The 17,209-nt window shown below is 35.4% G+C and overlaps 1 long non-coding RNA gene across 3 annotated transcripts in view; it reads right to left on the bottom strand.

Annotated features, from left to right (window-relative positions):
• LOC116244378 (uncharacterized) overlaps window positions 1-17,209 on the bottom strand; it is a 64,580-nt gene that overhangs the window by 23,260 nt on the left and 24,111 nt on the right. The window contains exon 3 of one of the 3 annotated variants that reach the window (XR_004170177.2): window positions 442-540. The exons of the other annotated variants lie outside the window; for them this stretch is intronic. This is a non-coding gene — a long non-coding RNA (uncharacterized LOC116244378). The remainder of the gene's footprint in view (window positions 1-441; window positions 541-17,209) is intronic. 3 annotated transcript variants of the gene reach the window in all.

Genomic DNA, 17,209 nt, shown 5'->3' with positions numbered 1-17,209 from the left:
GTCCTAAAATGCTTGGCACATAAATTGAAGACATTTTAAGAAATCCTTTACTCTTCTGATTAAGGAAACATTTGGTTCTGTAAGTTCCCTCTTAGTCATTCAGAATGGCCTAGGACTTACTTTCATGTCACAATAAGCAGTAATACAGCTGGATATGTTTGCTTGACTAGGTTCTTATTTTACATAAAGAAGCTAAGAAATGGACAAACAATAACATAGAATTAGAAGTTAAATTTGTAGAAAAGGAAATGAAAGAGTAATTTGAAATAAAGGTTTTAGAACTTGCTCAGAACTCATAAATTGTTGATAACATCTCGTCTCTCCACAGCTATTTTTGGGCCATGGAAGATGATGCAGAAATAATGGAAATCACGGTTGCAGTAGTAAAGTTATTAATATGTCCAGTTGCAGGTAGCAATGTCAAGTTAGACGACAACTTACCATAAGTTACATACATACACTATCTTCTCTACTGGATATGTCTAAAAGTTGGTATAACTATCATGCTCAGGATATATTAAATTTTTCAATAAATAATTTCTGGGGGAAAAAAAAAAAAAAAAATCAGTCCTCAACAGAAAAGAATGTCTTGTCTTGTAAGAAACTTCTCTCTCTTTATGCCTGCTCTGGCATCTCTCCAGCTGTCTGTATAGTTGCACATGTACAGCATACTATAGGCAGTCTCTGTACAAACCTGTGTTCTCTGAAAGACTGTGCAGAGATATGCAGTACCAGTTATTGTTCAATACAAAGCATTAGTTGACAGAGATGTATCACTGCCTACTTCAGATAATAAAGAAGCTATGCGATAGTTCTAATATAGTTCCTGTATTGTGGCTTCTGAAATACTTATTTCAATTGAAGTACCCGCTCATTTAAAATAACTGATGACATCAAATGCAAGTTTCCATGAAATTTGTAGCATAGAACCTTGTAGACAGTGATAGGTTAATTAACTTCAAATATTACCTATCAGAAAAGTTTGGAGTGACTGTCTGATAGTCACTGACATTCTGATATTCTAAAAGCTTGATTCTGGGGAAAAGATGCTACTATCTTATAGCTAGTATTAATCCCATATATAATATTTTTGAAAATTCTGATAACATGAAAATCACTTTTATGTGAAATTTTGGAAGGTATAAGTAGATATTTGATATAAAAATTTACTATTAATTCACATATACATGTTACATTTAAAATAATTTATGTTTTTCTTATATAAATATATCCAGAAATAGTTTGCAGCTGATAATTTATTCCGTACAGTACATTTCACAAAAACTCAGAATCACAATATAAATGATCTTGGATGGGACCTCTCACATTTTGTGTAGTCCAACCTTGTTACTTATTGGAAGCTCAGACAGAGCAAGTTACTCAGAACCATGTCCAGGCTTCTTTTGAATACCTCCAAAGATGTAGATATGCCCTTCCTTGGCAACTTGCTCCCCTGCTCAGTCACCACTACAGCAAAAAAATGTTTTCTTATGTTCAGCTGGAATTTGCTGTGTTTCAGCTCATGCCCATCACCCTTTGTCCTGGCACTAGGTACCACTGAAAATAGCTTGGCTCCAATATCTTTGCATCCTCCCTTAAGGTATGTATATACATTGATAAGATTCCATTTGATTATTCTTCACAGAATGCAACCTACTAAACATTTGCATGAAAAAGTTAAATTTGGACATTGAGTACCTAGGCTAATCTTTCCCTGTTTAGCTTAAAAGCAGAACTAAGAAACTAAACAATGTACAGTGAATGAATGCTTTCTGCACACTTACGGTATTGAGAAATGGTGAATGGCTGTCAATATTAATTTTGGAAAAAAATAATTCCTATAAATGTAGTAACTCTATAACGAGACCACTTTAAAAGAAAAATAATTTTGATAGTAGCTGTGAAAGCTACTGGAACCAGCAAACCTTGTTCTGTTTTCAATAGGCAGTGGGAAAAGTCTCACTTTGATAGAATTTCTTTCTACATTTTAGGAGAAAATTAGAGAAATGGCAAGTTATCAAGATTGTAAGTTAGTAGGTGATTATCAGTTGAAGAGTTTTATCCAGCTAGATCAAATGCACATTTCTTCTGATTACATTTGAAGCAGCATATTGTGCATATGATTGCCTGCCAATGATTCCACTGGCAGAAGGATTAAGTCCTAATTTGCTTCCAAGGGTTGCCAACAGGATGACAATCTAGCCTCATGTTTTAGCATCCACTAGAAAATTTGTCTGCCATTAGAGAAAGGTATGTGACTAGCTATGTAAAATCATTTACAATGCACTCTAAGCCACATTTATATACATTATATATTTTATCTCCTTGATTCATTCCTCGTTTCTCCTTGTTAGAAATCATGACAGCATTTTGCTTCCATCAGGGAGAGCAGGTGAACAGCTTGAGCCATTCTATGCACCTGCATTAATGTTAAATCAGCTTTCATGAATTGTGCATGAGATCCAATATGTTATAGTCATTAACTCTGGCATAAGGTAAAAAAAGATTCTTCAGAGACAAGACTTTCTTTTACCATGTCAAGCCAAAAATACGTAAAAACTACAGAAGGTAATGACTCAGACCCTTAAGATCTTTCCCTTTTACTTGAAGTAAAGGAAGAACAGGTTTAAATTAGGAAACATCCACTGAAGAAAAAGAGAAAAGATGAAACCGTGATATATGAACATTACTCGCGATTAGTTTAATATATAATTTGCTCTGCTGTCCATGATCCACATCAGTAACTGAAATTTTAGAGTACATTTATATCTATTATAGAATGAGTAAGACTTGTAACCTACATTCTTTTTCTCTTATTCCAACAACTGTGTTTTCTCCCTGCAAAATTTTAACGTTGCAGTTAAATGCAGAAGAGTCTGTCACTACAGCAGCTGTTCCAGTTTTCCCTACAAGGCTGGTAGCTGTAGCCCGGTTAAGTGCTTCCCTCTAGTGTTCAAATACCTCGCATACGTTGGATCTTTTAAACCCGTGGGCCTGAGTGTGTGTTAATTTTCTTCCGTGGTTACACCCAGTACCTCAAACAGAGGCTTCAGGTGAAGATAATATAGAATCAGTTTCACAGACCATGTTTTTTACAGTTAAATTCTTCCCTCATTGAATTGTAATGTAATGCTTTTTCTTCCATATCTCCATTACAAGTTTAACCACTATTCACTTCCTCCCCTTCTGTTTTAAACATTCTACTTTTTGTTTTGTTTTGTTGTTTGTTTTTTTTTTTTTTTTTTTAATCATCCAGATAGATTACTTCTTCTTCCTTAATTCTTTCAGACTAAGTATGTGGAGACCACCTAGTGTGCAGTTACAAATGCAATTATCATCACAAATAACTTTGTGTAAGGTAGTTAACTGGTCAGATGACTGCCAGCCATGCTCAACAAACCAGTGGACTGATTCCCATTTCTTTTGAAATCAGTAAGTAAGTAAGTAAGTAAACAAACCAATAAATGCTAACTCATGCAACTCAGAGTGATATTTGTGTGCGTTATTTCAGGTATTATTTCAGATATTTTTCACCAGGCAAATTGATATCAAGAACCCTTCAGAAGCATGACTTAAAACAGTTCAAATGCAGTGTGTTGACAAAGCAACGTTTTTTTATTGTTTTCTTGAATTAACTCATAATTACATGCATCAGCTCAGGTCAACAAAATGAAAAATAATCTGAATCAAAGCAAAATAATACGTTTATATTTTCCCTTTAGAAACTAAAAAACTTCCACTATGTGGAAATTATTTTTTTTTCTCAACAGATATTCAGCTCTGTAAGATTATCATTTTCTTTATAAATATACTTGCAGACTCGAATACTATAAGTTTTTCAATAGCCACATATATAAGGACCTGCCTTATGTTAATGCTAATTTTGGCTGCCAGGATAACTCAGGTTCTTTAGATCATGGTGTCCCTTGATATAAGAAGTTGGTCTATGAGTATCAAGTTTGTGACATGTGTGTCTGTACATTTGAGAGTGAGAGAGAATACACTTGAAAATTTGACTTGCCATTAAATAACACATTGCTGTGTTACCAGCTTTTCCTGTTTCTTTGTATATTAGTCTGGGAATTTTATGAAGACAGTATTTTCTTGTACTAGCTGAAATAGTGAAGTTTCAGATCTTCATAAAACATTGACAACATTGCAACCGAAAAGCAATAACAAATGAATATAAGAGGAAAAAGAACTTCTAGCCTCTGTTCAAGTTCAAATAAGTTGTATTTGCTCAGGGCTATGATGCTTCAGGAAATGAAGGAAATAAGGAGTAAAGAGAGTTTACAACTTTAGGAAAGATTTTATTTCTTACTGATTCAATTGAGTTTTAGAAATACCACTGGAGGCTTAAGAGTATTCAGAACAGAATTTCACTGAGAAATCTCTCACAATCTTCTGTAGATAGCCAATATTTATAAAGGTAATATCTCAATATTATCAATATTATCTCAATATTGATTATCTCAGAGATGCTGAGATGCTGAGATAATCAATATTGAGATAATATTGATAATCTTTTTTATATTATCAATAATCTTTTTATTGATTATTGATTATTGATAATCTTTTTAATATTATCAATATTATCTCAATATTGATTATCTCAGAGATACTGAGATACAAAATTAGATACAAAATATCTAATTTTATATTATCAATATTATCTCTGAGATAATCGATATAGCTATGTAGCTATATAGCTATATAGCTCTGATATAATCAATATATCAATATAGATATATCAATGTAGCTATGCTAAGACTCATGAAGTCAGTCATCTAAGGACAGATTACGCAGCCATAACTCATATTATTGTTTGTTTAAAGCTGTGAAATTTCCCATAGCAGTGCCTGTACAATCAAGTGCATGACAAAGCCAAAAAACACAGGTCCCTTGAATATGAAAAGAACATAAGGCAAGAGGTCTGCCTGTCTGGAAATAAGTGGCTGGCTGCTTATCTTGGGATGTAAAAACAGGATTCAGTTCTCATGGATCCTTGCACAAGTCCAAAGTATCTATACATCTATTTCCTCTAGAATGGCATCTGGTTATGCACCCACAGTGTCTTTGAGAAGCCATGATTAAGATTCCCAGACTTAACGTCAGAACAATCATTTATCTATGTCACAGGAATTATGTAAAAATAAGTGTGTTGCTGATGATGAAGCAATCAAATACTGTGGCAATCAGTTCCTTAAAGCTATTTGAGATGGCTGATGGAATTATTTTTCAGTCAAACAAAGAATTCTGGAAGTTCAACAGAAGGAAAGAAAACAAAAAAACCTTCTCTTTAAAGGTAATATTAGGTTCCCTCAGGCAACAAGTTATCTGAGCCTGCTTTTCCCCAGAAACTTTAAAGTGCATGTGTTGTATAATTCCATGGATGCTTGCGTATTTAATAATTTTCTTTCAAACCTGTATGTGAATGAAATTCAGATTGCTGCTGCTCAGTGGCACAATATATATGCTTGCAAAGAAAGCCATTATGGCTTAGTTTCCTGTTGTTCAGTGTCTGAATTCCTGTGTCCCCTTCTCACTGCAGTAGCTCAAGCAATCTAACTCTGGTTTTCCCAAGCCATCCCACAAAGCACTGACTTATTCTATATCTCGCTGGCTTCTACATGCCCAGAGGCTGCTTCAGAGCTGTGCATACTTCTGGCAAGCAAACATGGGCTGAGTGATCATCTGGCAGGCTAAGGAGGACACGTGATTTTGTACCACCTACATAATCTTATTCCCACTGTATATTATTGGCACTCTTCTCTTGCTATGCTTCTGAGTTTCTAACCTTTAAGTTGAAATTCAAGAGCTAATAAAGTCCTGGCAGGTCCTCATAGCCCAGTATCCCCATAAGTATATTGCTGCCCATGCTCATTACTGGGCACAGGCCTTGAATTGGGTTTTCCAAGGTCTCAGGACCTTGCCTCTTTCAGATTATTTGAATGTAATAGCGATTCTTCTACTTGACCGTCCTGTTACATCCAATTGGTGTCAATTTTGCTTTTTGTTCTATAGTATAACTATATTTTCTTATATAGACACTAGCAGTGAGTAATTCCTCTGTGAAGAGTGAAGTGGTTATGAGTTCAGTATAATGATGTAGTGGTAGAGAAACACAGGAGAGGTATGATAGCACTGAGCACACACGAGAATATGTAGAGGAATACAGGCATTAGGATAGCAAGAAAGAGGCTGCAGGATAGCTCTGAAGCCCCCAGAGAGATAAACAATTCACCAATGCTGAGTTAGACAAATGGAGTTACGGGGCTCCTTACACACCTTACATGCAAAATTTGGTTGCAATATTAACTATGTTGCAGAACAGTTGACAAAGAAAATGGTGCAGAACTGTCAGAAAAACTGAACAACCTCAAGTGAACCCATAGTGAAGAAGAAACCATGAACCTCATATTACTCTGGGAAAAAGGAAGAAAAAAACACCACCGGATCACTCCAGACAGCAACAGAACTGTGAGACACAGCAACTTTCTACAACTCCTTCTACCTGAGTTCCTTCTGAGAAAGGACCAAGACCCAGATGGGCAATGGACAGGTTTGTATAAAGATTTCAAGCATATAATTACTACTGAAACCTTTATTTTCACTTTTATTTTACTACACGGAGTAATATCTTTTTCTTTCATTTTTCTGCATTTCTTAGCTTGATTTTTTTTTTTACTTTTGATTTTTCGTATGAGATTTCACTTATGCCAATAACGAATTCTTTGCTTTATACATACAGCGTGTTTTTTTATTACATGTTGCAACTTTTCTAACTTAACAGTGTGACAGACAAATGAAATGATTACATCAATTCTTTAGAAGCCAGGCTTAGAAATGAAGCATAATTGTATCAACAGAGTGGAATTCACTCACTCTCTCCAATGTATTTTTTTTTTTTAACTCCCAATACAACTCTCTGCTACTTACACCTTTTGTCAAAGATTACAAGAGCTAAGCCTCCCTTTGACATTATCAGTGTGGGTACTTTGGTATCAACAATCTAAATAGAAGCAATAATTCAGCACTAGAAAAAGAGGGTGGTGGTTGTTATAACTTATTTAATATGCATTAAGGGATATTTACTTAATAATTTAAGAGAAATTGTCTAATGAAAGCAGTTAAGATTGGAATAGATTAGACATGGCAGTTGTAGAGAAGCTTCATAACTGGAGCCTTTTTATTACAATTTAACTAGAGTTAACAAATGAATAGTTCAAATGGAGTCAAGATTGACTAGGGGCAGTGAGATGGAACAGATGGCTTCTCCAATCCTCTTTCAACTCTATTTTCTGAGATAATTCTACACATGATGCAGTAATATTTATTTGCTAGTTCATACTTTTCTCCTTTGTTGTATCTTGTACTGAGGCTAGAATTTTTTTATACTGTGCTAAAGAATATGGAAAACCTCAGTGACAGGTATGGAATCCAACTTACGGAATGAAAAACAGCAGCTAAATGTTTCTGTAAATGCCTAAATTAAGAAGTTACTCCTGTATGTAATTTCTCCATTTCATTGAGTACTGCTCAATGAATGTAGAATTCTTATGATTTTTTGTTTGTTTGTTTTTTGTTTTTTTTTTTTTGAGTCTGTGAATATTCTCTCCGTCAAGATGACACAAAGAATTTAATCAGGAAGTTTCTTCTACACTGCAGACATTGCTGAAATGTAAGGATAGCAGGATTCAGAAATATATTTAGTTCATCTGTATCCAGTGTAAGAGAAAAAGGCAAGGAACAGAACAAGTTATCAGTCAAACAAACAATACTAGGGGTCTCACAAGAAAGACAGAATTTGTTATAGGGTAGTTGTGGAGGACTATAGGACTGCATACGTTTTATTATGGGATGTTCTGAAGTTTTTTGTACAGAATTGCAAAACCTATTACAAGATATCTAGGGAGAAAGCCAAAGGCAGTGGCAGAGAGCAAGGTGGGTGGGGCAGGAGCTGGTGTGAAGGGGAGGGATAGTCAAAGGTGCAAGTTGCAGGCAAGCCCTGCACCTGAATTCTGTATTGTTCTATTTCTACATAGTTTCTGTGCAGGGATGCTTTCTACTTTGTTGGTGTGCATGTGTGCATGTGTACGCATGCTGTTAGTAAGGTCCAGGCTGGACTGTGTAGGAAGTTATAACTTCAGAATCTGGAAGGACCCAAGGGCTGAGCCACTAACTGCATAAATGGAAAACTTTACAGGGATGGGTCCATTATATTTAAGTGTTAACTGTACAGGTCAAACAGAATAAAAAGCTGCTGTGAAGCACCTGAACATTCTGTAAGCCTTTCTTCAGTCTGCCTGCAGTGAACGTAAGAATCAGTACGACTGAAATACACACTATACACTTTGTAGACAGCTTCCCAAATTATGCATAAATCAATAGAAAGATGTAATGTATTTCAGGTTTATGGCAATATCATTAAGCTCTACTTTGATTTGATTAAAACACATTGGATAAGTATGAGAAAGTATTTCATATATGCTCAGTAAAGCAATGAGAATGGGCTGTTACCTAGACAACTTGACTCATCTGCAGTACTGAAACCAAATGTTGAATCTCTCATAGGTAAAAGAAAAGCTACAAAAAATATAAATTCTTAAGGTCTTCCTTTCTTTAGAGTTAGCATTTAAAATGTAGGCTCTAGATTTCAAAAAAGAAAACATATAAAAAATTTAGAATAGTTCTTTTACTCATGGGTAGGTAAAGATGTATGTTTAATATTTTATTTGTAGAACTGACAGCTTTTTGGGGAATATTTAATGCTATAGATTGTGTATCGCTAGTACAAAATCCTTTTATCTGTTTGTTGTTTGTTGTTGTTGTTGTTGTTTTTATGTCACATGCTATCTTGAAGTCCACCATTTTAGAGTTTGTTTTTTACACAGATTAGAAAGCTGAGCATTTCTGTGAGAATAAAATATTAATCCATGAACAAGATACTCAAGAAAGCCTTAATCGTGCATTATAAAGAATGAGAGTTCCCTCTGCTGGAATGTTATGTTATTTCAGTTCTGAAATAAAATGCATATGAAAGTTCACTCTTCTTAGCTCAAACTATTTCTGAAACATCAAAATAATTAGCATTTTTCCTAGTTTGATAATAGTCATTCTTGCATTGTTGTAATGTGCATTGAAATGGAAGAGAGCAAACTAATGCAGCCTTTTTTAAGGCAAATGTATCATCAAAATTCGTTTGCACTAGAGTTACAATAGAGACATCTAAGTTTCTACTTTAGAAACATTTATACAAGTTGCAATGCTTCTAAACCACCATGTTAAAGGAATTGGTGTTAGCTGAGCACTTAAGATACTCCAGTCAGAGGCTGAGTGTTCAGCCTCCAAGTGCTATAAAAGCCTACACAGGAAGTCAGGCTCATTTCTCATGTCTCCTATCGAACAGCCCAAAATCTAAACTCCAAAAGGAATTTCAATATTGTTATGCTGAACTAACCTTTATGAAGCTAGACCAAACAGTCCTGACAATGAGATGAAAGAAAATTAGAAGATTAAGAAATGGTTAAAAAGAAGTTTTAACTGGAACACAAAGCTGTACAATCTTAAAAAAAATCTATGTATGTATGTATGTATATAAATAAAACAAACAAATAACATAGGTAAAGACATCAGTTTGTGGCAAAACAATTTAAACAAACAGAATTATTAAATAGATATTTCAGGAATAGAGCTACATGCAGATAAAGAGATACAGTGCAAGGTCCGGCACCTGGGTCAGTGCAATCCCAAACTTGAATACTTGCAAGGCATGGACTGAAAGCGGCCCTGAGGAAAAGAATATGGGAGTATTAGAGGATGAAAAACTGAACATGAGCCAGCAGTGATTTCTGGCAGGTCAGAAGGCCAACTGTATTCTGGGCTGCATCAGAAGAGAGGTGCCCAGAAGGGTAAGGAAGGCCGATTTCCCTCTGCTCTGCTTTTGTAAGACCCCATCCACAGTACTGCATCCAGGTCTGGGGTCCCCAGCACAAGAAAGCCATAGAGCACTTGGAATCTGTCCAGAGGATGGCTGTGACTGTGAACAGATGAGTACCTCTCCTGTGAAGAAATGTTGAGGGATCTGGGCTTGTTTACCCTGCACAAGAGAAGGTGCTAAGAAGACAAAATTGAGGCATTCCAGTATCTAATGAGGGCTTAAAAGCAAGAGTGAGTCTGAATTTTTACATGTGCAGATAATGATAGGAAATGTGAGAATGGCTTTAGACTGAAAAAAGTGAGCTTTGAATTGTATTTTAGGAGGAAACTCTTTACTCAGGCTGTGGTAAGGCTCTAGAACATGTTGTTCAAGGAAGTTGTGGATGTCCTATCTCTGGAAGTGCTCAAGGCCAGGCACGATGGAGCTCTGGGCAACCTGATCTAGTGAGAGGTGTACCTACCTACAGCAGGGGATTGGAACTAGATTGTTCTTAAGGACCCTTTCAACCCAAACCGTTCTGTGATTCTACTGTCCATAATGCTACCAAATAAAGTCTTCTGGAAATTGTCATGATTGGAGGCAAGAAGACAATATACAAAGGACAAACAAAAATAGTCTAGTAAATAGGCTTTCTTATATCAGAATAAATTTAGATTATTGAATTAACCACACTACTAACTTAAGAGCACTGAAGAAGGAGCAGTCTTGTAGTTTCTGTGACTAGTAATAAATCCAGAAAAGTTGAGATCTGCCAACTGCTATAGCATGTTCTATTAAATGTCTAAGAGAAACCCAAGTGTGGTGTGGAAGTGAGTGACTGTCTGTTGCAAGGATTCATTACTATCACTGACAAGTACCTTCAAGAGTACATCAATGTAAAAATGGAAAAGTATATATTTGAAGCAAAGTAGCAACTGGAATTCTGTAAACTATTCTGTGTATATCTATGTTCTTCCAAACATTTCCTGAAGAGCTTCTCCACAAGAAACTATTGATCGGGTGTAGGTCATGTACTCTCAGTTAATTAGCACTGTAAAAAGAATGCCAGAGTTCACCTGCATGTTTCAACAGACTAGACTGAGATTTTCCCTTTCAACATATGGCTCATTCCATCTATTTACAGCAGTCAGTTTAAGTTTCATTTCCCTCATTTTATCCTGTCATTTCAGGGACAACCTGTTCTCCTTCAGAAACAATTTGTGGTTTTCTACATATTGCAACAAGCATGATGAAATATCTTCTAAGCTCTCATTTCCTGTTTGGTGCTAAATGTTTTATTCATTTCACCTTGAACTGCTTACGAAAGAGGAAAAAAGTCAAAAGAAGAGATGAGCAGAAAGCTTGCTGATCCTCATTTAAGAACTGGAAATAACACCGTAATTCAGTAGTGCTTTGATGTCTTTTTTAGGTGTTGTTAACTTCACATTAACTTGTTATTAAGATATGTTTGTTTCTAGAAATTATAGTGCACGCAGGAAATAGCTGTATTCTGCCATTGGTTGTAAAGTTCATGAGTAAATAAAATTCAAGAATAGCCTGTTGTTTCTGAAAGCATTTTACCTGATTCTCATTTGTGAAGAAAATATCTTCTTTTACATTTTTCCTTATCAGTTTCTAGCAGCTAGAGAAAATATTTATATTGTTTGACTGCTTGTGAAAAAAAAGAGCTGAGAGAAGTCTTATGTCATTAAATACTGTATCTAGGATGATAGAAGACTAGTTCAAAGAATAAGAAATCTTATTTCCAGGATCATTTCACAAGATGTCACAAGGAACATAGCATAGAAACAGTTCTGGATGTTTGCTACTCAATTCTTATCTGGACTATTATCAGTGTACCTAATGAGACTTACTAAGAGTTATTTCTTTTTCCACATACATACTAATACAAGTTTTACAGCATTCAAGAAAATTGTTTCATATCACACTCCACTCCAGCTCATTAAAAAATATTTATTCATTATTAGATCCACTTGGATAGACAGGGAAATATAAGTCTTAAGTACCATTTCAGGGAGTAACATATCTAATAATTCTTGTAGATTGTGATTAGAGATGAGGTTTTACAGCTGTCTAGGAAGCATTGACATGTCTTCCTAAACAGAGAGAAAAAAAAATTAATCTTATTCTTCTAGGCTTTAAAATAGCATGTAACAGCGGGAGACATGTTCTGCCTCAATAAACCATTATTTTCATGGCTTTTAATTACTACGGGGTAAGCCAAATCAAGTTTTCAAGTGTGCTGTATCCAAAGATGGCCTTTAAGTTTTGGCTTCTGTGAACGCAACTTCTTCTAATGGAAAGAAGAGTTTAAAAACAGAAAGGGAAAAGGTGTTGCTTAATTCCAGTACAGATTAATTTCTTGTTCCAACATGGCTGAGGCATGCAATAAGAGGTAATAACAAGTAATTACTCTGAGGTGTCTGAATGCAGCCCTAGATTCTTGCAGCCCAAGTTCTGTGGAAATGTTGTTAACTTGAAATATGGAATAGGCCATATAAATACTAAATCTTTTGCTTGAAATTCTTGAAGTTCCAGTTAATCTGAAGACCCTTACAAAAAAAAAAAAAAACATAGGATATTATTATATTTTTAATTATTTAAATATAATAAGAATACTCCTGTATGGTAAGTTTCATGTCCTATTTTATTAAATACAAGTATAAGTGAAAATGATTTCCTGACTGAAACTACTATTTGTTCACCTGGAATGCATATTCCACCTTTAATCATATTCAAAGAAGGGAAAACTGTTGCTATACAAAAGGATAAATCACTCAGTAAACATTGGGAGATGCAAAATGAGACAAGTCTAAAGATGAATCATCAGGAATGTTTTGTTGAGTCTTTGTAGTTGTATTTTCATTTATCTAGAACACTGAAATGGCAAAAATCACAATGACCACATGCTAGTTTCAGAATTTATCCAGTTACATTGTAAGTAATACATTTGACCTCCTATCCAGCTCTGATTACACTGTTGAGCTTGCAGAGGTCAAAGCCTTTGACTAAGAACTACTTTTTAGTTCATTCAAGCCATTCTAACAAGAAACTGTACAGGAAAAGATGTAGTGGCCAATGATAACCAGGAGATTTTTACAATACTGGATATTGTAGCCAGGCACCAAATTATTTGGGACTCCTATCTTGGCTAATTACATCTAGAAAATACTTACTAAAGAGTTACAAAGTTGAAGGCAATACATCATCTTCATCTTAATAGGCTAAGCTCTTAATCAAGTCAGAAAATCACACATCCAAATTCATGACCAAGATGCTCTTAACATAGCAATCCTGACACATTTAAAATGGTTTCTTTTTTTTTTTTTTTTTTCTTTATCTCTTCTTTCTCCCAATATATCCTAATAGTCACATTGGAGAAACACAGTCTGGATATGTTGGCTATAATGAGTAGAAAATGGGCTAGGATGGCTCAAAGTGTTGTAGTGAACAGCATGAAGGCCACCTGAAAGTGAGTTCCAAAGAGCATTCCTCAGGAGTCAATCTGAGGTCAGTCTGCTTAATGAATTTTCTAATGGCCTGAACTATTAAAAGTAATATAGCCTCAACAGGTAGGTATAGAATATTAAATTGTGGGCTAGCGCGAGTACCCTGGAAGATGGATTCACCAGCTGGAAGATTTTCAACAGACTAGAAATATGGACAGATCTCGCAAGCTTCAAAAAAGCAAATAGAAACTCCTGTAGTTTGGAGGGAATAACACCACTCAGCTGCACAGACTGGTGTTACCAGCTAAATGGCAGCTTTGCAAAAAAGGTCAGTGGTCCTGGTTAACATGAAAATGAGTCAACATTGAGCCTCTGCAGTGAAGAAGACTTACTTGCCTCTCTCTATTATCCATGGTCAGCAAACAGGTCCGAGGAAATTGTTATTCTCTTTTATACAACACTTGTGACAACTCATCTAGAATACTGAGTCCACTTTTGAACTTTCCAGAACAAAAAAGACATTGTCATACTGGAGCAAATTCACCAAAACAACCATAAATAAGATTAGGAGACTGAAGCACAAAATGTGTAACTAGCAACTGTGAAAACTGGATTTGTTATCCTAAGAAAAGAACAAAAGTAAAGTAAAACCTAGGTGACTTATGCTTTCAAGTAAGTTATATAATAAGAATATGAGCGATAGCTGTCAATTGTAACTTTCAATTGTATACCCCAAGATCAACCAGCGACAAACACATCGTGAAAAGCAACCCTTTGAAAGGCAGCTTTGAAGCCAGAATTTAGATGAATTTAGTAGAAATTCTGAGATTAATTTGTAATGTCACACATTGCAACTCTTCTAAATCTGTAACTTCTGCTAGATTATTCTAAAGATATAATCACAGACAAAAACAAGCAGCTGGCTTAAAGGTAAAAAGGCTTCCTGCCAGAACACAAAGCTCAGTCTGTCCTTTTGAACTCAGCATATGAAGGAAATGGCCTGGGGTACTGAGAAGGGAAGAAAAGAAAATGTGTCAGATTTCATTTCAATGTAGAGGCATGAAGTGTGGGGTAGCTGTGAAAATCCTCAGTTCTCATTGTAAGGTCATAGTTAGAGAGGTTCCATTTGTTGCTAGGAAACACAAATGGAATTTAACAAATCATTAAAAAAAGAAAAAATCCAGTCTGAAATTGGCAGCAAAGGGATGTACAAATAATTGTCTATTTCCTGAAATGAAACCAAGAAACAAAACAAAAACTGAGCTAGCCACTAAAAAGCTGTTGCCAGTTATTATAAAGTGAGGTCTCTAACTTACTTATAGGAAGGGTGGAGAGTATCTCCTAGCTCACTGAAGTGTGCAAAGTGAAACCACCCAGTGCTACTCTGAGTAAGAAAAATGAAAGTTAGGAACAGAACATTATGATTTTGCACAGTGAAAAGAGCTTGTTTAGACACCTGGAATAGCCTAAAACATAAAATATTAGAAGCTGTGCTATGTAAAGTATTTTAGTTATATATTTAGAGAGATTGTATTCAGCTATCAATATCATTGGAGGCTGTGGCTTTCAAAGCCCATAGTAAAGCTGTCTAAATATTTATTACACAAACATCAGGTTTTCTACTTAGAATTATGATATTTTTAAAAGCATCATCTATTTAAAGTACACTTACTGGCTTTTGAATGCAACTAATGTTTATACATATAAATATATATATTTATATATTCATACACCTATACACACTACATTAGAATATCATGCAATTATCTTTTTTACCATTTAAAATATCTTCCTGAATTGTGAGTATAACAGGAATCAAAATAAATAAGAATGACTCCTTGAATCTCATGTTAAGAGACAAGTAAATCTGCTATGTCATGATGATTTTAAAGATTCTGGAATTTGGGGAAAATTGGATTTGTAGTAAACTATTAATATTGTAGAAAATAACAGAGATTTAAAAATACCCAATAAATAAAATAATAAAAGTATTATTTCAACTACTTGAGCAACTTTGTGCTAAAAATTTAAATCCATTGACAGCTTATTTGTTTTATGATGTTTTCTATTCAGAAGTGAAAGCTTCATACTGTTAAGTTTCAATGGCTGCATGGAAACAGAATTTGCAGAGTGTTTAATATATATGGCAATTTTAAAATTATCCTTTATAATTTTGCCATCTGCAAGTGATTAAAAGCAATAACACCTATGAAAATCTCATTAATGTTTTCAGTCTTATTATAAAATCAATGGGTGCAGGTATTCCAAAACCCCATATTAACACTTCCCACAATAACTTGGTTCACTTACCACATTTTGAAAAATCTGTTTTAAATACCATATTAATATACTTGCCCTGTGTTCATCACTCCCTAATTTAAGCATACCTGCACAAGTGCCATAAACCTAAAATATTTTATGACAAATTAGGCTTCCACTGTCTGGATTACTAGGTTCCACTTCGCTAAGCAGAGGAAAGCACTAATATTAGTTGTTCTACATGAAGAAAAATAATTGTTCTTTCCCAATAACTTTCTGAATAATTTGCATTCAAATAAAGAATCGTAGAAAAGTTGAGTTTGGAAGGGACCTCTGGAGGTCTCTCTATGCAACACCTCGATCAAGCAGACAACTGGAACAGGTTGCCCAGGACAATGTCTTAGTTTTTTAATATCTCCAAGGAGGAGACTCCACAGCATTTCTGGACAAGCACAGAATACTTCCTGACAGAACTTCTTGCATTCTAATTTGTGATCTTTGCTTCTTGTTCTGGCACTGAGCATCACTGAAGAGAGTGTGGCTTTGTACTCTTTGCACACTCCTTTAAGGTATTTACAGACATTGATAAGATCTCCCCTGAACCTACTCTTCTCTAGACTGAATAGACCCAGCTCTCTCAGTCTCTCCTGATAAAGGCATGGGCAATTCTGTGGTCTTTCACTGGGCTTGCCAATATGTCCAGAACTGAATACAGTATTCCAGGTGTGGACTCAGCAGTCCTAAGCAGAGGAGAGATTACCTTCCTTGATCTGCTAGCAATACTTTGCCTTGTCCAGCCCAGAATACTATGAGCCCTCTTAGTGGTAAGGGCACATTTCTATCTCATGTTCAACTTGATGTCCACCAAGATTCCAAGATCCTTTTCTGCCAGGTTGCTGTGTGGCTGGGTGGCCCCAAACATGGTCTTGGTACCTGGAGTTGGTGTTATCCAGATGAAGGACTTTGCATTTCTTCTTATTGAACCTTTTGAGGTTCTTGTCAACCCATTTCTCCAGCCTGCCCAGGTACTTCTGGTTGGCAGAACCTTTGACATATCAGCCTCTTCTCCCAGTTTTGTGTCATTTGTAAATTTGCTGAGGGTACACTCTTCCCCATCGTTCAGAAGATTACTGAAGATGTTAAACCATAGTAGACCCATAACTGATCCTTTCGGTACACCACCACTTGTTGGTTTCCAGTTAATTGTCATGATGCTGATCACCATTCTCAAGGCCCAATCATTCAGTTTTCAGTCCAACTCTACTTTTCTCTGCCTGCCCATACCTCAACAGATTCTCACCAGAGATTGGGTGATCAGCACTTGCAGGAAGTCTTTTGAAAATGTCTCAGCCTGGATGCCAAAATAATAATGACTGAATGTTTCACATTACAATATTGTTCAACAGATTATACAAACCACAAAGTGCTTTCAAACATTAACTCAGGAATGTCTGTGACATAGAGCAGGATCTTTGCAAGAAATATTTTGCAGAGAAAGAAATTAATGGGAATTCTAACACAGATGCATAACCTTCAGGAATAGAAAGTAATGTGAGTTAAA

Source organism: Phasianus colchicus, chromosome 6 (assembly GCF_987193195.1).
Source record: "Phasianus colchicus chromosome 6, bPhaCol1.hap1.1, whole genome shotgun sequence".
In the NCBI taxonomy this organism is placed as follows: Eukaryota; Metazoa; Chordata; class Aves; order Galliformes; family Phasianidae; genus Phasianus; species Phasianus colchicus.
This window is presented reverse-complemented; position numbering and strand designations above follow the sequence as displayed.